This window comes from Engystomops pustulosus, chromosome 2, assembly GCF_040894005.1.
Source record: "Engystomops pustulosus chromosome 2, aEngPut4.maternal, whole genome shotgun sequence".
NCBI lineage: Eukaryota > Metazoa > Chordata > Amphibia > Anura > Leptodactylidae > Engystomops > Engystomops pustulosus.
The window spans coordinates 131,529,529-131,549,028 of NC_092412.1; the positions used below are offsets into that span (position 1 = coordinate 131,529,529).

The 19,500-nt window shown below is 39.7% G+C and overlaps 1 protein-coding gene across 2 annotated transcripts in view; it reads right to left on the reverse strand.

The window, feature by feature from the left end:
* The window catches only part of BRIP1 (BRCA1 interacting DNA helicase 1), a 200,644-nt gene that overhangs the window by 56,783 nt on the left and 124,361 nt on the right, over positions 1-19,500 (reverse strand). The gene's annotated exons all lie outside the window — the stretch shown is intronic.

Genomic DNA, 19,500 nt, shown 5'->3' on the forward strand with positions numbered 1-19,500 from the left:
CCCATGGCTATTAGAGAGTTATTAGTAGCATCGTAGTTTATTGTATTAGCAATCAGACTAATACATGACGACCCTAACAGTAACTTTTAGGGGGTTGGGGGAGAGAAAACAAACATAAAATGGTGAGAAGTGAGAGAAGCAAAGGGGGTATTATGACATATGTATACATATCAGATAGTCTGAAGCAACAGCTTTAGTGATATTTGGCTACAGTGAAACTACAAACAACATTGTCAGTGGTGCCATAAAAAATTGCCTCTTAAATTAGTCTTTGTAGCTATATCTTTGATAATATGATAATTTACCTAGTTGTATGGGTTAAGTGGGATAGGTTAGTCAGGGCCAATGCAACTCTGCTGCCCTTGGGCCCACACAAGCCTGGAACCAGTCTTGCACAGAATATAAAGGAGGAGGAAATTAATAATTATATTACTCTATGCAAACAGTTCTGGAACAAGAGTTTTAGCCAGAGAGAGGAGCACGATGACAACATGAACCACAGTAGAGTGCAAGAATAGGCTCCAAATCATAGTCATTGACTTTAGCCACCTGTTGAAACCAGGAGAGTTATAGCCTGTATGGTCTCACGTGGCTGCTGGGAACACCTGACTTTCAGTATTTGTCAGGAGGCAGAAGTTATGCTTCTGTACCATAACACTCGTAACACAGGTTTTATAGGACAGAAATCCTTTAGCTGTCAGCAAGCTGGGGGATTTTCTCTGCAAAGTGATATATGAGGGTGCATAAAAAAATAAAGATGGAAAATCAAGAATAGAGAAATGAGACATAATGGTCCCCAAGGCTTATGTTTTTAATGTTCTTGATGCTTTTATTCGTCTGCAGCTGGCTAGCTGAATGCATTAAGCTTGTGCTTCCTATGGAAGAGAATAAACCCTCCCATTGGGGTAATGAATAAAAAGTGATGCAGAAACTCAACACCATAATATCATTTTACCACTTTGTTTATTAGAAAATTTGGAGACCTCTCTTTAAAAAAGAAAAAAAAAAACAAAACTACCCCTCAATACATGTTGTAGTTTGTGAAAAGTCAATTGCCCCATTGACAACGGCTAAATGCGGTACAGTGCTTTCCCAATGTAAGGACTTGGCTGGCAAAGGGAATGGAACGCACACAGAAATCCTCTAACGCTAGCAGAATGCACAATAAAAAGAAAAAGCAAATAATGGTTTATTGTATCATATTCAGCAAATTTGAAACTCCAAGAACATAACATTCCTTCTGCAATATTTACTCACAAAACAGCATCTACTGTTCTGATCATAAACATGTCTGCTGTGAGGAATGTTTACATACTATCTGGATATTGTCACTGCCCTGTCTAAGTCTTCTGAAAACAAGTCTATCACTGGGGAGGAGAAAAAGTCAGAATCAGGCCTAGTGGGGAAACCCTGCACTTGCTCAATGTCTATAGCTTTTACACACTTCCAGATGTGCAGCCCATTAATAATGCACTAACTGAAAACCTCTTTTTGAAACTTAAGAATGTGCAAATTGCATTAAAACCTCTTTGCCCTCATTAATGGCATTGTTACAATCCCAGTCCTCTGGAAAATGTTTTTTGGCATTTGTTTAACTTTTTAATATTGCCACTTACTCACTTTAACTACTATGCTTTCAAAACCTAATGTTCTTAATAGGCCAAGAAAGCAGCATGCCATCTTTGTGATCACAAACAAAAGAATGCTCAAACATTCTTGTATCTGGTTATTTCCCAGACTTTGTCAACTTCAGGCACAAGGTAAAGAATATAGGCCTACAATTATTTCAGGATCAGTTTTTGAGATGGAACATGCAGAAACACCAAGAAATAAGTATAGAGGACCTACAATGTCACCAACCAAATGTATCCATCTACTGTACATGAATCAAAAATGTTGTATAATCCATGTTATCAGTGATGCTGATAACACATTATGGTGTAAATGTTGTCTACTAAACTAGCCTATGTGTACAAAGACTGTGTGCCCACTTACTATCTACAGAAAAGTGCAGCTTAACCTTGTAATAACAGATTATTATGGGGACAATTCTCCAAATACTCCAAGGGACCTAAAAAAATGCCCAGATGACCCTGCAACGTTCCAATGGGCTGATACAGATTAGTACATCTACTATTCAAGTGAAAAGATATATTAGACTTTTCATAAGTACGTATTTACATCTGCTGAAAAAACTATGTGACACCACTATAAGGGCTCATTCACACGAACGTAATGGGGACCAATATGCGGCCGTAGCATTTGTCTATGGCCTCTGGTCACTGTGCGGTGAGCACCCATTGGGGCACATTTACTTACCGTCCTGACGCGTTCCCCGAAAATGCATTCTGCCACAATTCACTATAATCGTGCGCCCGATATCCTGCATGTTTCGCTTCCCGGCTCAGGTCCGCCGGAGTTCACTTTCTTCTTCCCGGTGCATGTAAGTGCTTGATCTTCCGCCACAATTTTAAAGTGAAATCCTGCGCTCAGTCCGAATGAGTCAAATCGTCGGCACGCTCCCCCCGATTTCTGTCGCGTGAAAGCCAGCGCAGCCACGCCACAATCCAATCGCTTGCAACACAATCCCCATTTAAATACCTGTCACAGTGGCGCAAATCCCAGAAATGACGGAAAATCAGACACAAGAGCGGCCACGGACCATTAGTAAATAAGCCCCATTGTCTAAGCCCACCATTGCTTTTAGGATGCAGTCACACCGCTAGGGTATGGGGCGGGCCTCAGCCAGATCGAGTACAGTATATATTCGAGTATAAGCCAAGACCCCTAATTTTACCACCAAAAACTGGGGAAAACTATTGACTCGAGTATAAGCCGAGGGTGGGAAATGCATTGGTCACAGACCCCCCCCCCAGTATATAGCCAGCAAGCCCCCAGTAGTATATAGTCAGCCAGCCCCTAGTAGTATACAGCTAGCCAGCCCCTAGCAGCATACAGCAAGCCAGCCCCCATGTAGTATACAGCCAGCCTGCCCCCAGTAGTATACAGCCAGCCTGCCCCCAGTAGTATACAGCCTGCCTGCCCCCAATAGTATACAGCCTGCCAGCCCCCAATAGTATACAGCCTGCCAGCCCCCAATAGTATACAGCCTGCCAGCCCCCAGTAGAATACAGCCTGTCCCCACAGCACTTAAAAAAAATAAACTTATATACTCACCCTCCGATGTTAGCGCGGCTCACCGATTTCCTCGATGTCAGCGCGTCCCGTCTTCTTTCTTCTCCGCAGCTCCTCTTCTTTCTTCTTGCTTCTCTCATGGACGCGGCCATGTTTTCTTCTAGCAGGCGCATCTATGACACGGCCGCTGCTGACGTCATAGTATGTGCGGGCAGGAAGAAAACATGGCCGCGTCCATGAGAGAAGCAAGAAGAAAGAAGAGGAGCCGCGGAGAAGAAAGGAGACGGGACGCGCTGACATCGAGGACATCAGTAAGCCGCGCTGACATCGGGGAGCCGCGCTGACATCGGAGGGTGAGTATATAAGTTTATTTTTTTTAAGTGGGTACATTTTTTGGTAACATTTTTTGTGCTTAAAAACTCGGCTTATACACGAGTATATACGGTATGTGATTCTATGGAAACACAATCAATTGGTAATCCGCATTCTTACTCAGAGAAAAGAGAAGTAACTGTGAACCCTACCGGACAAAAAAATAATAATCATGATTTGCATTGCCATTGGTTTTATGGGCTACTTTCTTGATCTGGCCACTCACATTGCGTTACAAATCAAAGAATTATTTTAACTGTGCACGTTTGTAGATCCCAAAAAAATTATGATAAGTAGCCATGTATAAGGCTGTTCAACATGGTTACATGTCTCTATGGTCATTTCTCATGGTACTTTAGTTCTTTATAAACCACAATGTAGTCTTTTGGAACAAGTAGAATATCCTATAACACATTGATATGGATTAAGTTAAAATTGTGCATGTAAGGCAGCACAACAAGTTCTGTTGTTCACATGAATGGAATCAGATATTAAAGAGGACCTGTCACCCAGAAAAACAGCTCCTAGCACTAAAACAAACGGAGCAGTGCTACAATGTTAGGCTACATTCACACAATGTATGCCCGCCGAACCGTAGTACGGCGGGCATACATCGGCGCTGCGGAGAGGAGCAGGGGATGAGTGCTGCTCACCCCGCCCCTCTCCATAGGAAGATACAGCGCACAATGTGTATCACGGGAAAAGATAGGACATGTCCTATCTTTTCCCGGGCTACGTTGCCGCACCGTACCCCTCCCGTACAGGGCCGTGAGCCCAGAGAAGTGTATGGGGGGTGTATATCGGCCGTACATACGTCGGTCGAATATACGTCCCCCATATATGTGTGTGAATGTAGCCTTAGTGTTATCAGAAACCTCCGATAACGCCATCTAACACTGCTGTGTTGTACATTACTATTCATGAGGGGGTGGGATTGGGGACGGGATTAGGGGCAGTGACTGCGGAGTGAGAGCGGTCTAGCGTTTCTATTGAATTCCACAGCAGTTATTTGAGGTTTCCGATAATGCTTAGGTTACATGCACACTGCCGTTGCGGTAGCGTACGGGGAGAGGAGGGGGAGTAGGTGAGCGTTGCTCAACCCGCCCATCTCCATAGGGATAGATGGTGCACAGCGCAGTAATACGGGAAAAGATAGGACATGTCCCATCTTTTCCTGGGGTACGGAGCCGCACGTGTGCTGCACTGTACCGCTCCCGTAGGGCGCCGTGCACCCATTGCCGTCTATGGGGGACATATTTCGGCTGTATATACGTCCCCCACGCGGCAGTGTGAATGTAGCCAAACATTGTAACACAGCAGTTTGTTTTAGCAGTAGGACCTGCTCCTTTAGTAAGCAGATCCTAGTGCTGTATTTCAGGGTGACCGAACCTCTTTAAAAAATGTTATAGGACTATGTTGCTAATCTACATATAATTAGATTAAATTTTTTATTTGTTTTTTGTAGGGAGGGTCTAATGCACATCTAGGGGATTCTAAAGTGGGGCAAACAGCTTCCCAACGCTAGCACAAGTCTGACTACTGCATTTAAAACAGGGTGTGACCTTATGGCAGACGGCAGTGTGGAAAGGGTATTCAGAGTTGGTACATGATGGATCCACCACCCAATCATAAAAAGAAAAAACATATGCTTTTAAACAGAAATAGCAGATTCTGTCTTAATTAACCAAACTGCTATACACCAATTGCAGATTACATATCAACTGAAAATGTTACATTTTACTCCCTTAAGGGCAGTCTTTCATTTAATAAGGCTGCTGTAAAATAGCCATTATTCTGTCACCACTAAGCCAACCACTTATAACCAGAGCATTTTTATACTAGATTTGGCCCTACAATAACACACACACCTACTGCAAATTAATTAGAGGAAACCATTATTACTCCTAAAAGCAAATTACAATTCTCAGTTGTTGGCAGAAATGTAAATTCCTGTAAACATTAATAGAGGTTTATGTATTAGTGAGAAATCATATCCTGGTATTAGTGTCTCTAAAGATTTTTGGATATTGCTACTTTGTAGCAGTACTTTACTTCTACATTTATATTATACTACAGCAACTTCTACGAGCAAGAGATCCATAAATGCAGTTTATTTTTGGTCTGAGATATGCTATCACTTAAAACACAAGTGTAAACCTAGCTTCAGTTTAGTGCTAGTAATATCTATCATGATGCAGGTGCATGCTCATCCTCATAGTGCTGGGCCCTCTTGCAAGCAGGGCCCTCATTCCTATTGTTCTAGATGACTGTTTGTACACTGTTCCCATTGTTCCATATGACTGTAATGCAATATAATATTTGGATATGTTCCATATGATTTGTAAAGTGCTGCAGAATTCGATGGCGCTATATAAATAAAGATTATTACTATTATTATGGTCCATAATATATTCACAGAAAGGTAGGGTACATAGAAAGGTATGACCTACAGTAGTCTATTCTGTTAGTATACGAAACCCGTATGAGAACAAGAAATTCCAAAATGTATCACATGTTCACGAATAATTATAACAGACATGCCTAAATCTGCCTCCAATTATCCAATACTGCATCAGTGATGGCAAACCTTTTAGAGACCGAGTGCCCAAACTACAACCAAGACCCGCTTATTTATCTCAAAGTGCCAACACAGAAATTTAATTTGTGATTTATACTCCCTTCTCTGTCACAGTTTTCATTGATACCAGCACCTGAAGACACCAATAAAGCAGAAAATAGTCCCAGGTAGAGCTGTCACTTTAAAATAGGTCTGTGCACAGCAAGTCCTGGGCTGTCTGGGGCTGCAGGAAGATACCTGGAGTCATCTCTGGTGATGGCGTGAGTGCCCACAGAAAGGGCTCTGAGTGCCACCTCTGGCACCAGTGCCATAGGTTAGCCATCACTGCTATAGATGGTCAGTATGCAGAAGATACACCCATCCGTTCCCTGGCTATCATGTCACAAGTAATAAGGTTCACTATACAGCTGCAGTTTTTTTGTATTTTACTATAGTTTGCTCCCTAATTTTGATGTTTCAGGGTGCGGTCACACGTTGGGTTTGCATTACGTTTAGAAAATAGCACCTGGTATCTTGCATTTAAAACAATGCAGGGCCAGCGCTTGCCCCCATGCATTTGCATTGCGTTTCTAAAAGCAAAGCATGCACCGCATGTGACAGCACCCTAAAGCATAAGAAATTAACTTGGTTGCCATTTTTAGTAATTTCTACAAAAGCAATAAACCACTTTAAAATGACTTAGAAGTGTGAACTCTCATAAATATTTTTATTCTTCACCTGCGATGAACCTAATATGAATGTGTCTTATATTTTTTTTTTGTATATATATTTTAATCTTTCTGATTAATATCAACCTGCAATATTTCCAAGGAACCTCCATGTTCTTCATAGTGAAACAAATTCAGATTTTGAATCATTTTTGAATATTATTAAATTAGAATGTGCCCTACATAGCTATGTTTAAGATTACCCAGCAAAAAATACAAAACATTCTACTGGTGGCTATTAAACAATTCTGTATCCATATACTTGTATATGAGAATGTAACGTTAAGTCTGGCTCAGAGTAAAGTAAAATGACATACAAAATACATTACTGTTACTGAAAAAAGGAGACTTGATATTACAAGAGACAATAGTTTTAGTACTTGAATACAGTAACTGAGAAACCTAAGCCATAAATGTTCCAGAGACATAAGTAACTCATTTGACCTGATATATGCTGTAGTAAAATTGCCTATCTGTGCTCTGCAGCGTTAGCAAAATAAGAAATCTATAGGGTGCCATAAACTGGTGCACTAAAAACATTCAAGCCAAATGGTTTTCCATCTGGGTTGCTAAGGATTTTGCATCAGATGGATTACAATCCAGAACACAAGAGACCATACAGTGGGGTTTCTTATACTTATCCTGCCTGTTTATTAGAAATCATCAGCTTCTACTGAGGTAAATAAATTCATTCTTTCTTTCGCTGGTTACCATTATTTATAATAAGAATGCAAAAAAAGAGAATTAAAGTGATCAATGGTAATAAAATGGTTTGTGTGGAAAACATATCCTTAGGGAGCTGAAAACCTTGGATAAAAGTGGATTTTAGTAGAGAATGAGGTAGTCTGAAATCTACCCCCTTTCTATTTAAGACTCTGGCTTCTGTTTTGCCAATATTGATAGCCTATCCTATCACAGGGTTGTGGCAGCTCTCAGGTTTCTAAAGGAGCCATTACAATTAGGGCAAGCATTTTAGCCTTTTATTGCCTACACAGACCTGATCAGTACCCATTGCCCATGGCCGTCCAGGCCACTTAGGCCCCTTTCACACAAACTTTATTGTGGTCTGTTTTTATGGACCTGTATTCACAGATGGCTTTGTTTTTTAACCCTTTCACCACCAGGTGTTTCTGGAAATTTTGTTGTACTTTTGGCCATTTTAACTGTTTTGCCATGTACAAATAAAACTTTTACAGCATAAAAAAAAATATAAAAGAAAATTTTTTTTATCACAGCACTACCCTGACAGTAACATTGATATGAAATGGACAGTGGGCGTGCTGATGGCGACATACAGGTGCTTAACTGTATCAGCAAATTTGAACAAGACAGAAAGTAGCACCAAGCACCAATCCACACTGTAGCTATAGATGTATGAGTAAAAAATGTTATTTTTCACTTTTCACAAATATTCCCGGGATATTCAACCACTTAAAAGGTATACCTTAGTGCAAACACTTGAAGTATAACAGTTAAAATAAAAATAATATATTATACATAGAAATGTACACACTCTTTAAGACCTCAGGCTGGGCTAAAAAAAGAGGCAAAAATGGCACTAATAGGGCCCAAGTGCACATTTCTGCCTTTTAAAAATAGAATATAGACTACAAAAATGTGGCCCGTGGATACTATGATTGTTTTGAGTCCTTGTAATATTTTATTCTTTATTTTTGCTGTTTAGTTGTTGATTACCAAAGTCATTTAAGTCGATGCTTTGTATTTTTACACTGTCCGTGTCGCTCTGACTAGATGGTAATGTCTCTGCGATATATTGCGAGAAAGAATAAACAAAAAATGGTCCTGTGTGGTATTAGGATACAGGTCCAACAATAGGTTTTTGTTGCGACCGTCAGATCTTTAGTTTTTTCATTGTATAGAGTCACACTCACGGTTTAGTTGAATGACACAGTGTCCTCCTTGGGGTCCGATGCCTCGCGGTGCGGGCCTTGCAAATGATGGTGATTATCTCGGCGTCCTCCTAGTGAGTGTGCGCATGCGCAAGTGCGCTACACTCCGTCAGATTAATAGAGCCGTTGATCTCCAATTTCAGGATGCACAGGAATGAAGGAGCATCTAGGAGGTATATGGTGGATCTGGGAGGTATATGGTGATCTCCCTTGCTAAACAATGCTCAGGTGCTCTGTTAACAGTTAGAACGAGGGTTTGAGAAATGAATAGCACACCCTGCTGGCTGTTGATGGTGCCTGTGTGTGCTGTCGGCGGTTTGTAACTTCTCCACGTGTGAATTGTAGTCCAATATCACCATACGCGTTTCAAAGCCTTCCTCGGCTCTTTCCTCAGTGGCTTAGTGAATGATTCACCGAAGGGCTCATTTACATATGTAAATTTTTTAGCTAAACTAAAGTTCGCCGAGCCTAACTAAACTATGTGCCGGCATCAGCATTAAGTAGCCTACAGTGGTAGGTTTCCTTTAAAGAGTTTATAGACGCCTTCATGCAGTTTTGATTCAAAGTGTAAAATTTTACTTAAAAAATGAATAAAAAATTTACTTTGATGCCAAAAAATGTGCCTCAAATAGAAATAATTTTCTACACACCACCTAAATGTAAGAGAATTCACAGATCCCTCAAAGTTACGTGTTTCATGAATACATCATCATAAAATTACTTAAACTGAAATGAATAAAACTGAAATGAAAATATGCTTTCAGCTACCTGAAAAATAGCGTTATTAATATTTAATGAATATTAAACAGATAAAAGGTAAAGTCTAAAACCTTTACATTTTTTGAAAGCAGACAACCTAGTGATTTAACCATTTCCAGCGATGCTCTATTCAAGTTTGCGCTTCTTCTTCCTCCCCTCTTTGAAAAAAAAAAAAGTTATGGATTTTTAACCCCTTACCGACGCATGCCGTAATAGTACGGCACGTCAGGTCCCGGTACATGGAGAGGGCTCAAGGGCTGAGCCCTCTCCATAGCCAGTAAGTGTTTGCTGCATATTGCAGCAAAGACTTATCGGTAACATTCGCGATCGGTGCTTCAAAAGGATTTTACGAAGACCCGAGGCTGACTCGTGTTAATCCTATCATTACAATGTGCTATCAGCACATTGTAATGAATGAGGAGGAAAATCCCCATATACTGCCGTACTGTATTATGGCCGTATATGATAGGATCGATCAGACAACCTAGGGCAGTGATGGCGAACCTTTTAGAGACCGAGTGCCCAAACTACAACAAAGACCCACTTATTTATCGCAAAGTGCCAACACAGAAATTCTATTTGTGATTTATACTCCCTTCTCTGTCACAGTTTTCATTGATACCGGCACCTGAGGACACCAATAAAGCAGAGAATAGTCCCAGGTAGAGCTGTCACTTTAAAATACCTCTGTGCACAGCAAGTCCTGGGCTGTCTGGGACTGCAGGAAGATACCTGGAGTCATTTCTGGTGATGGCCTGAGTGCCCACAGAAAGGGCTCTGAGTGCCACCTCTGGCACCAGTGCCATAGGTTCGCCATCACTGACCTAGGGTTAAAGTAGCCTAGGGAGTCTGAAAAATAGTAAAAATAAGATTTAAAAAAAAAAAAGTAAAAAAAAATTTATAATTAAAAAGCTGATATTAATGTAAATAAACCATAAAAATCATAAACACATTTGACATCGACCGCATCCGAAAATGCCTGATCTATCAAAATATAATAAGTTTTTCACTACGTTTAACCCCATAACAGAAAATAGCGCCCAAAATAAAAAATGGCACTTCTTTGCCATTTTGAAAAATATAAAAAAAATCAATAAAAAGTGATCAAAAGATCCTAAAGTCCTAAAAATGATAGCAATGAAATAGTCATTAAAAGAGGTTTTAATTTTTGTAAATGTATGAAAATATTATAAAACCTATACAAATTTGGTATCCCAGTAATCATACCGACCTAAATAATAAAGTAGACATGTCATTAGGGGCGCACAGTGAAAGCTGTAAAATCCAAGCCCACAAGAAAACGGCGCAAATGTGTTTTTTTCCACCATTTTCACTGCATTTGGAATTTTTTCCCCCTGATTCCCAGTACACGGCATGGAATATAAAATACCCTCACTGTGAAGTGCAATTTGTTATGCAGAAAATAAGCGATCACAGAGCTCTTTACGCGTAAAAATAAAAAAATTCGATTTTTGAATGTGAGGAGTGAAAAATAAAAATGGGAAACAAAAAAAGGCCAGGTCGTTAAGGATTTAATGTAAAGCGCTTTATAAGGGCTGCATAACCATTTGTACTTTCTAGTGGCAGTACTTTACTTTCCATTACTTGTATGGGGAAGCAGGAAAACTTGATAAAACCCTCTCATGAACCATGTTCTTGTGGACTCCGTTATTAAAGGGGTATTCCAGGAATCAGCATAATTCATATACAAATGGGTACTCAAAATAAAAGCTAATATGTAATTAGTTGTTATTTAAAATTTTGCTCCCCTTAGCAGAAAAATGCTGATGACATAGACTGTAATGAAGAATTAAAATGCTACTGGCCCTTTAATCAGTCCGTTGATTTCCCCCGCGCGGTCCATCGCAGAACAGAAGATGGCCACTGGTCACATGTCCACATCACATGTCCTGCACCTGCCTGGGCAGGTCATGTGATCACCACTATGTTTGGCTGTAGTCAGTTGGTTGCAGTGCATCCAGTATAGCCAGTGTTGTGGTGATGGCAGTTACACATCATTACTATGGTAACAGAGCAAGAAAACCTGTTACATCATCACTGGGAGCAGAACCTGAGAGGTAGGAGGAGTTACTGAGAACTAAAGGATCATGGGAGTAGTATTTTCCAGTGGCGGCCATCTTGGTGATAACTCCACCTACTTTAGAGAGGACATAAAATGTTGTGAATCATAAAATCAAACTATTTAAGCTCCGTTTTGTGACTAATGACATTGAGTATTGTTGTATTCATTTATTTATATCATCATGGGTTTTTGTGTCAGACATTCATATTCCCGGAATACGCCTTTAAGGCTTTCATTGTGTGCTCCAAATGACACGTTCCTTTGGGTCAGCACAATTACGAGGAAACTACATTTATATAGGTTATATTTGTTTTTAATAGGTTTTCAAAAATGTAAAACCTATTGTACTAACAAGATGTCTCAATTTTGCCATATTCTGACGCCAATAACTTTTTGATAGTTTAGCGCATGGAGCTGTGTAATTTTTTATGGGACATTATGACGTTTTCATTGATACCATTTTGAGGACTGTATGCATTTCGGACAAGTGATTTTTCGTTTTTATGATTTTTATTGTTTTTTTTTATATCAGTTCTAAGGAAAGGGGGGTTCTGAATTTTTTTTTTTTTAATTTACAGTCTTTTTAAAATCCATAGGCTACTTTAACCGTAGGCGGACTGATCACTTATACAGATCCTGCTATAACAGCGAGGGACCTGTAATAGATTTGTAACTTTTTTTTTTGTGTTCAATGTATAGCCTAATAAGCATTTTACCTTTCTATGTTTCACAGCCGATAACTGAATCTGTTATACTAACGAACATACATGCTTAACACAGTATTACACAAACGGCTTGCCAATACACTCTACACAAAAGCAAATAAATTGTTATAAGATTAAGTAAATAGTAGTACCCATACAGTTATATATTGGTAGATGTTAATAATATGTAGCATTTTTCAGACTTAGACACTCAGAGTTGTGCCGTGATGAATGTCATTTTGATCAATTATTATTAAAATTTTTATGGGTAGCAACGTGGTAAAAAGATGCATTTACAGAAAGGGATATCATTTTACGTTATACTCTTTTTCATATTGTTGAGTGGGCTGCTACAATTTTTTAACATGTCGATTACCATGTTGCCAGTATCAATTTCAGCAGTTAATGACAGGTGTCTACCGTTTAAAGGAAATCTACCATCAAAATCAGGCACGGATAAACAAGGGACACTTCCTCATAGATCCAGCCACCGACTGTAGTAATCTTCTTATATTTGTCATCCATGGCCTTATTCCTTCTAAAATTATGCTAATAAGTCTGAGGTGCTCTTAGGGGGTGTTACCAGAGCCACTCAGTGATGTCTTATCACTTGTTGTTAAAGGACATGTCTCAACCCTCCCACTGCTCTCTCTTTCTCTTCTCCCTCTGTCTGTAAAATTTAGCAGCAGCAGGAAGTGCAAGGGGAGGGGACACCTGCTCTGCTCATTGCAACAATGAGTGAAAAGACTCATTGTAGCAAAATTCCAGTCACAGTGCCTGGATATGAGCAAGTGTCCCTGGGTCATCATGCTCTATTTTGATGGTAGATTTCCTTTACAATTACAAGTACAATTTGCAAAAAAAAAAACACCCTCACAAAAGCTATGTACTGCAAGCTTTTAGGGAACACTGGTCCCTTCATCAGGCTGGGTTACAAATGAAGCCTTGAGAGAAAAAAAAAACATCTTAGATATGTTATACTTGTATGTTACACTAATTAGAGCATGTGGTAATACATCATTAAGATAAGCCAGAGCAATAAAACTGGAGTTTATGTAACACAATAAAAAGGGGTTTGGCCCAGCTATGCAGGGGTCTTGAGTTAGTTTCTTGTGGGGTTTTTGGAGCGTGTTCATGTAATTGGTCATGAAACCATGTGCAAAATTGAGTAATTGGAGGCAGAACTGTTCTAGTTGCCCAGGGCAAACCAATCAGAGCTCAGCTTTCATTTTCTCACAGCTGTTTATAAAATAAAGCTGAGCTCTGATAGGTTGCCGTATACAACCTAAACAGTTCTGCTCTCAGACACTTCTGACAAATCTCCCCAATTGTGTCAGTGACAGGAAGGTCATCATCAACTGGAATTTCCAAGTTTTTCTACCTTTACCATTCTTAAAGGCATCTTTCTGTATTATGAGCTTTAAATCTTTCACACTGTGGCCTGATCCAGAAAAATGTTTTCGCACAGGTGTATCCCACGGAGAGTATTTACTGGCTTGTGTCTAGGTAAACATTTCATGCACAGTATCACGTATACAACACTGGAATATGCATGAAAAGTGCCCAATCTCGGTTGGTGGTGAGCGGGCACCTCTGACCAGGAGGATTCTCAGATTTGGTGGCTGTTTGTAAGTCAGGAGTGGTAGATCAGGGACTATTTCCCTTCGTCTGTTGCCCTTATGAAGAATGGCTTGGAGATCTGCAGCAATTTCTTTCAGGATTTTCCTTTGGGGTTTGAACATGACCACTAGGGGCACTCTGCCCTTTTGTTTGTAATCTAGGAGGTTGCTCCATGGAATCCTTGTGGCTCTGTTGTAAGAACGTTCTTGGTGACAGAAAGTGTTTTCTGCCTTCACAACTTCAAATGTATCTCAGATTGGCTGCAGACAATGGATGAAAACTCTTCCATTTTATATATGCTGAATAATAAGATAGATTGTAGAATTTTATGGTAGAATTGAACTTGTTAACAGGTCTGTGGAAAGACTACAGACAATTTCAAGGTCCTGACCAGATAATAAGCAGGTCATCATTGTAGTGGAATTATGCAAGAGGTTTCTCAAGTTTGGGTCCTGGGTTCTAGTCCCATACAGGTCAACATCTGCAAAGAGTTTGTATGTTCTCTCCGTGTTTGCGTGGATTTCCTCCGGGTACTCCAGGAGGAGCCCACATTCCCTGGAGCCCATCTGTCTCATTAGCATATGTTGAAGTTGAAGTTTATTTTAGAATGAAAGAGATAATGGATAACAAATATAAGAGCATTAACATAGTCACTGTGCCTGGAGTAAGTGTCCCTGGTTTATCATGATGGATTTTAATGGTACATTTTCTTTCAAGGGGTTTTTCCACAAAACAAGTTAGTCCCTACCCACAGGAAAAAAAATGACTTCTTTTACTGTATTTTTAAATCCCCTAGGGTAATTAAACCTGGGTTTTATAATCACTCATACCATTTGCTGCAATTCTACTGTATTACAGTATTTTGAGTAAATTAAATATTTCTATTAACATATGGTAAAAAAAATAGTTTTTCACTTTAACTGCTGGTTTCTACTTGAGTGGAGTCTAGGCCTGCACCAAGGTTACTTTTTATGTGTGCTGATTACAGAAAATGCATTAAAGCATGAAGCAGCACTAAAAAGACAGCCTGGAGGTGTGCTTGGGGTCATTGTCTTGTTGAAAATTAGATGATGGTCCAAATAAACGCAAACAGGATGGAATAGCATGGCGCTGCAAGATGCTGTGGTTACCATGTTGGTTCAGTATACCTTCAAGTTTGAATAAATCCCCAACAGTAAAATCAGCAAAGCACCCCCACACCATCACACCTCCTCCTCCATGCTTCACGGTGGGAAGCAAGCACGACTCCATTCCTTCACCTGTTCTGCAACGCTCAAAGACCCGTTGGTTCCAACCTAAGATCTCACATTTGCACTCATCAGACCAAGATCAGAACAGATTTTCACTGATCTAATGTCCATTCCTTGTGTTCTTTAGCCCAAACAAGTCTCTTCTGCCTGTTGCCTGTCCTTAGCAGTGGTTTCCTAGCTCCTTTTTAAGGCTGCTGCACACAGTCTCCTCTCACCAGTTGTTGTAGAGATGTGTCTGCTGCTAGAACTCTGTGTGGCATTGACCAGGTCTCCAATCTCACCTGCTGTTAACATGCGATTTCTGAGGCTGGAGACTCGGATGAACTTATCCTCCGCAGCAGAGGTGACTCTTGTTCTTTCTATCATGGGGCGCTGCTCATGTGAGCCAGTTTCTTTGTAGCGCTTGATGGTTTTTGCAACTGCACTTGGGGACACTTTCAACGTTTTTCCAATTTTTCAGACTGACTGACCTTCATTTCTTAAAGTAATGATGGTCACTCATTTTTCTTTACCACTGCTGATGTCCACTGCTTTTTTTTCTAGCCATAATACAAATTCTAACAGTCTATTCAGTAGGACTATCAGCTGTGTATCTACTGGAAATCCCACTTATTAAACCTGACAGGGCACACCTGTGATGTGAAAACCTTTTCTGGAGACTACCTGTTGAAGCTCATCAAGAGAATGCCAAGAGTGTGCAAAGCAGTAATCAAAGCAAAAGGTGGCTACTTTGACGAACCTGCACGGAGGCTTAGTGGTTACCGTTACAGCCTTGCAGTGCTGGGGACCTCGGGTTCAAGTCCCACCCAGGTCAACAACTGTAAAGAGTTTGTATGTTCTCTCCGTGTTTGCGTGGGTTCCCTCTCACACTCCAAAACATACTGTTAGGTTAATTAGATTGTGAGCCCCATTGGGGACAGGGACCGATTTGGCAAGCTCTGTGCAGCGCTGCATAATCTGTGTGCGCTATATAAATAAAGGAATTATTATTATATTATTAGACATTTTCAATTGTTTCACACTTTTTTGTTAAGTACATAATTCCACATGTGTTAATTCATAGTTTTGATGCTTTCAGTGTGGATCTACGATTTTTATAGTCATGAAAATACAGGAAACTCTTTGAATGAGAAGGTCTGTCCAAACTTTTGGTATGTACTGTACATACACAAATGTGTGTGTGGGTAATTTACCATAAAATGTCTTAAAGGGATAATTCAAAATGAATACATTTTGGAGCAAGATTATGGCTGCAGCAGTGATATCACAATATTGGTAACCAAGCCTGTTTCTGGCCTCAACTAGGTTAGTGGGACTATTTGCCAGCTGGCTTGTGTCATTGATGTGATGTCACTGCTGCATCCTCTACTATTACTGAACTATATATATTAATGCACTATTACTATTGGTGGTACGGTTGCTACTGGGATCACTGTGACTATATTGCTACTGAAGGGCTCTGTGATGATACTGGGTACTAGTCTGTATATTGGAAACTTTGGGGCATTGTTACTAAATTGGTTACTAAGAGGGTCCTGTAACTTTATTGGCTGCTGTGGGAGAAGTGTTTATTGACCGCCTACTGTGCCATATGACTATATTAGCTTTGTGGGTGTGCTTTGAATATATTGGGCTTTGTGAGGCCTTCTGACTATATTGACTAATGTGGAAGTACAGTTGCAATATTGTCTACTGAGGGGACGCTGTTACTATATTGGCTTTTGTGGAGGCCCAGTGACTAATTATGGCTACTGTGGGGACAATGTTACTTCATTGGCATATACAAGAGCCAAAGCCACAGTACACAGTCATACGTGGAGGTACAGCTGTTGTACTCCATACATGGAGCTACAGCCACATGATCTAGGTTCTGAAGCTGTATTTATCTTAGCTTGATCATGATGCTGTATCTATGCACGGTTAGCTAAATGTTTATTAAATATTCTTGGCTAGAAGGCTAGAAAGTTTAACAAATGTAAATAAATTTACTTTTAGATTTAAAAAAAAAGGTCAATTTAAATGTAATAATGTGAATCCCACCCCTGTGTTCAACCATAAATATTATTTAAAAAGTTCACTCCATAAAAAGTGTTTGAAATCAGGAAAAAGAAGACTGCATATCCATATGATCTAGGATAGAGTAAAAAGTTAATTACAAGACATACACCTATAGAATAACTGGATGGACAAGATCTGATAACCTGCTTTTTATGTACTGCCAGATAAAATGTTTTATTCTCCATTGACGGGTACTACATTATTAGCCTCATATGACAGATGGTGACGTTGAACAGATGGTACATTTTAAGATATTTTATGTTTTGTGGTGAAAGATGTTCATAATAGGCTTCCCTATTCAGGCATCAAAGCCATTCAACTCAAGGGGTTGGTCCAACTATGTGTTTAATGACATCAGAAGTTTCTGGAAGAAGATGGCACACCTCTCCTGTCTTTCACTGAAATAAAGAAATCGCTCCATGGCAATGTCAGCACAGAAACAAAGCTCTGAACTGAAAGGAAAAACATCTAAAAGCCATTGAACTTGTTTCTGCACTTTATATAACCACAAGTACATCTAACTGGCAGCGCTTCAATATCAAATACAAATTACAGTAGAATAGAAGCTTGCCGAGCTGGAATATGCACAGAATAAACATTATTAGTAGTATTCATATGCTCAATGTATGAAACACTCCATTTGTTTTCTGTTCAAGAATGCTTTGTAGTGAAAAATGAAAAAAATCGGACATTATGGCGTCCACAGAAATATTATATTTAAGCTATTGTCATGGGCAAGGACATTTCCTGGCAAACACAAATAGCCAGCACCTCTCGGAGACTAACATGTATGTAGTTTACAGCTCTATATAAAAGTCCAGTTAATAAATCCTGTTTAGAGCCAGTACATGCAGCATTATAAAGGCAAACCTTCAGACATTAAACAAACCTACTCACAACGCTCCATGTATACAAGAGAAAAATGTTAATAACCTGCAGCTTTCATCAGCTGAGAGATGAAGTATGGTGTAAAAACTGCAAGACCAAAGCTTTATAAAAGTGTGTTTACGATAGTGCTCCACTGGTTTTCATCTGACTACATTCAGGGGTAGCCCTGGGAGAACACTTTACTAGCAAAAGGTTCAGAATATGATTAGAGAATCCAGGGTTTATTTATACGTATTATATATATACAAGTGTATTTGGCTCCAGCAACAGTATTCTGGTCCAAGGTTAGAGATGCTCTAAAGAAATGAAAATCGAGTGACTGCGGTGACTTTCCTTAGTACTAGTAAAGAATGTCAACACGACTACGTTCTACATAGGCAAGGCTATAGAAAAGACAAGACAAATGTTAGGAAGAATGGACTTATTCTTTGTGCTAGGTTTCGGCTCTCACATCTGGCAAATACAAGTGCTAAATATTTAAAGGAAGCGCAATAACATATTTATATAGAAAAAACAGCACTCAATTCTTGTCCACTTGCAAAGTTTAGCTGGAACCCCCTAACTGCGCTTTTATCCAAATGAATAATTAGGAGAAATACTAGAAAGTAAACCTTCTGGAATGTATGACTACTGCAATATATTGGACTGTGTATGGTCATCTCTAAGGGCTTGTTAACACCTATGGCACCAAGCAGTTAAAGCCATGATGTCAGAATGTTGTCACTATCATAAATTTACTCTCTTCCTTCCACGTGTAAATGAATACATGATAAAACCCTACACACACCATTTTACTGTGCTAGCAACACCTGCACTGTGTGATGCACTCTTGATCTCGATTGCTGTTGTCAGAAAAGCAGAGGACACCAGGACAGCTGATGTAGAAAAATGGTAACACTCTGCCATCAGCCAGCAAACAAAGGTCAGGGAGACAGCAGGAGGGGGCACCTCTTAAACAAATAAGCATTAGCATTTCCCTTCATATCGGCTTGTTCAACTTTGATATGACACATATTGAATGAATCATCTGGGCTGCAGGCGCCAAGCAAGATATATCTTCATGCAGACAGGTCGGCGACATGAACCCTAATGGTCCTTATCTTAATCTTGTTTAAAAGCATCTTAGATTTCTGTGTAATCTTTTCCACTTTTTGACATCCATTTTCTTTAAAACGATCTTACATCTGAACATGTCACTGGCTTCTACGGAGACGGTGCTATACAGGACACAAATTATAATTGTGCAATATTTTTCCTCTTCTTGTCTGGCATATGGTCTGTGAATAATGACACTGTCACCGTAACATGGAGAGATCTATTACTCGTAGTATAATGGGCTGTGTAATGACCATTAGTGGACAGTAGGTAGTGGTCAGTGTGAAAAGGCTGAATTTTATATTGTGCTGTACACAAATGACATACAATATTCAATTACT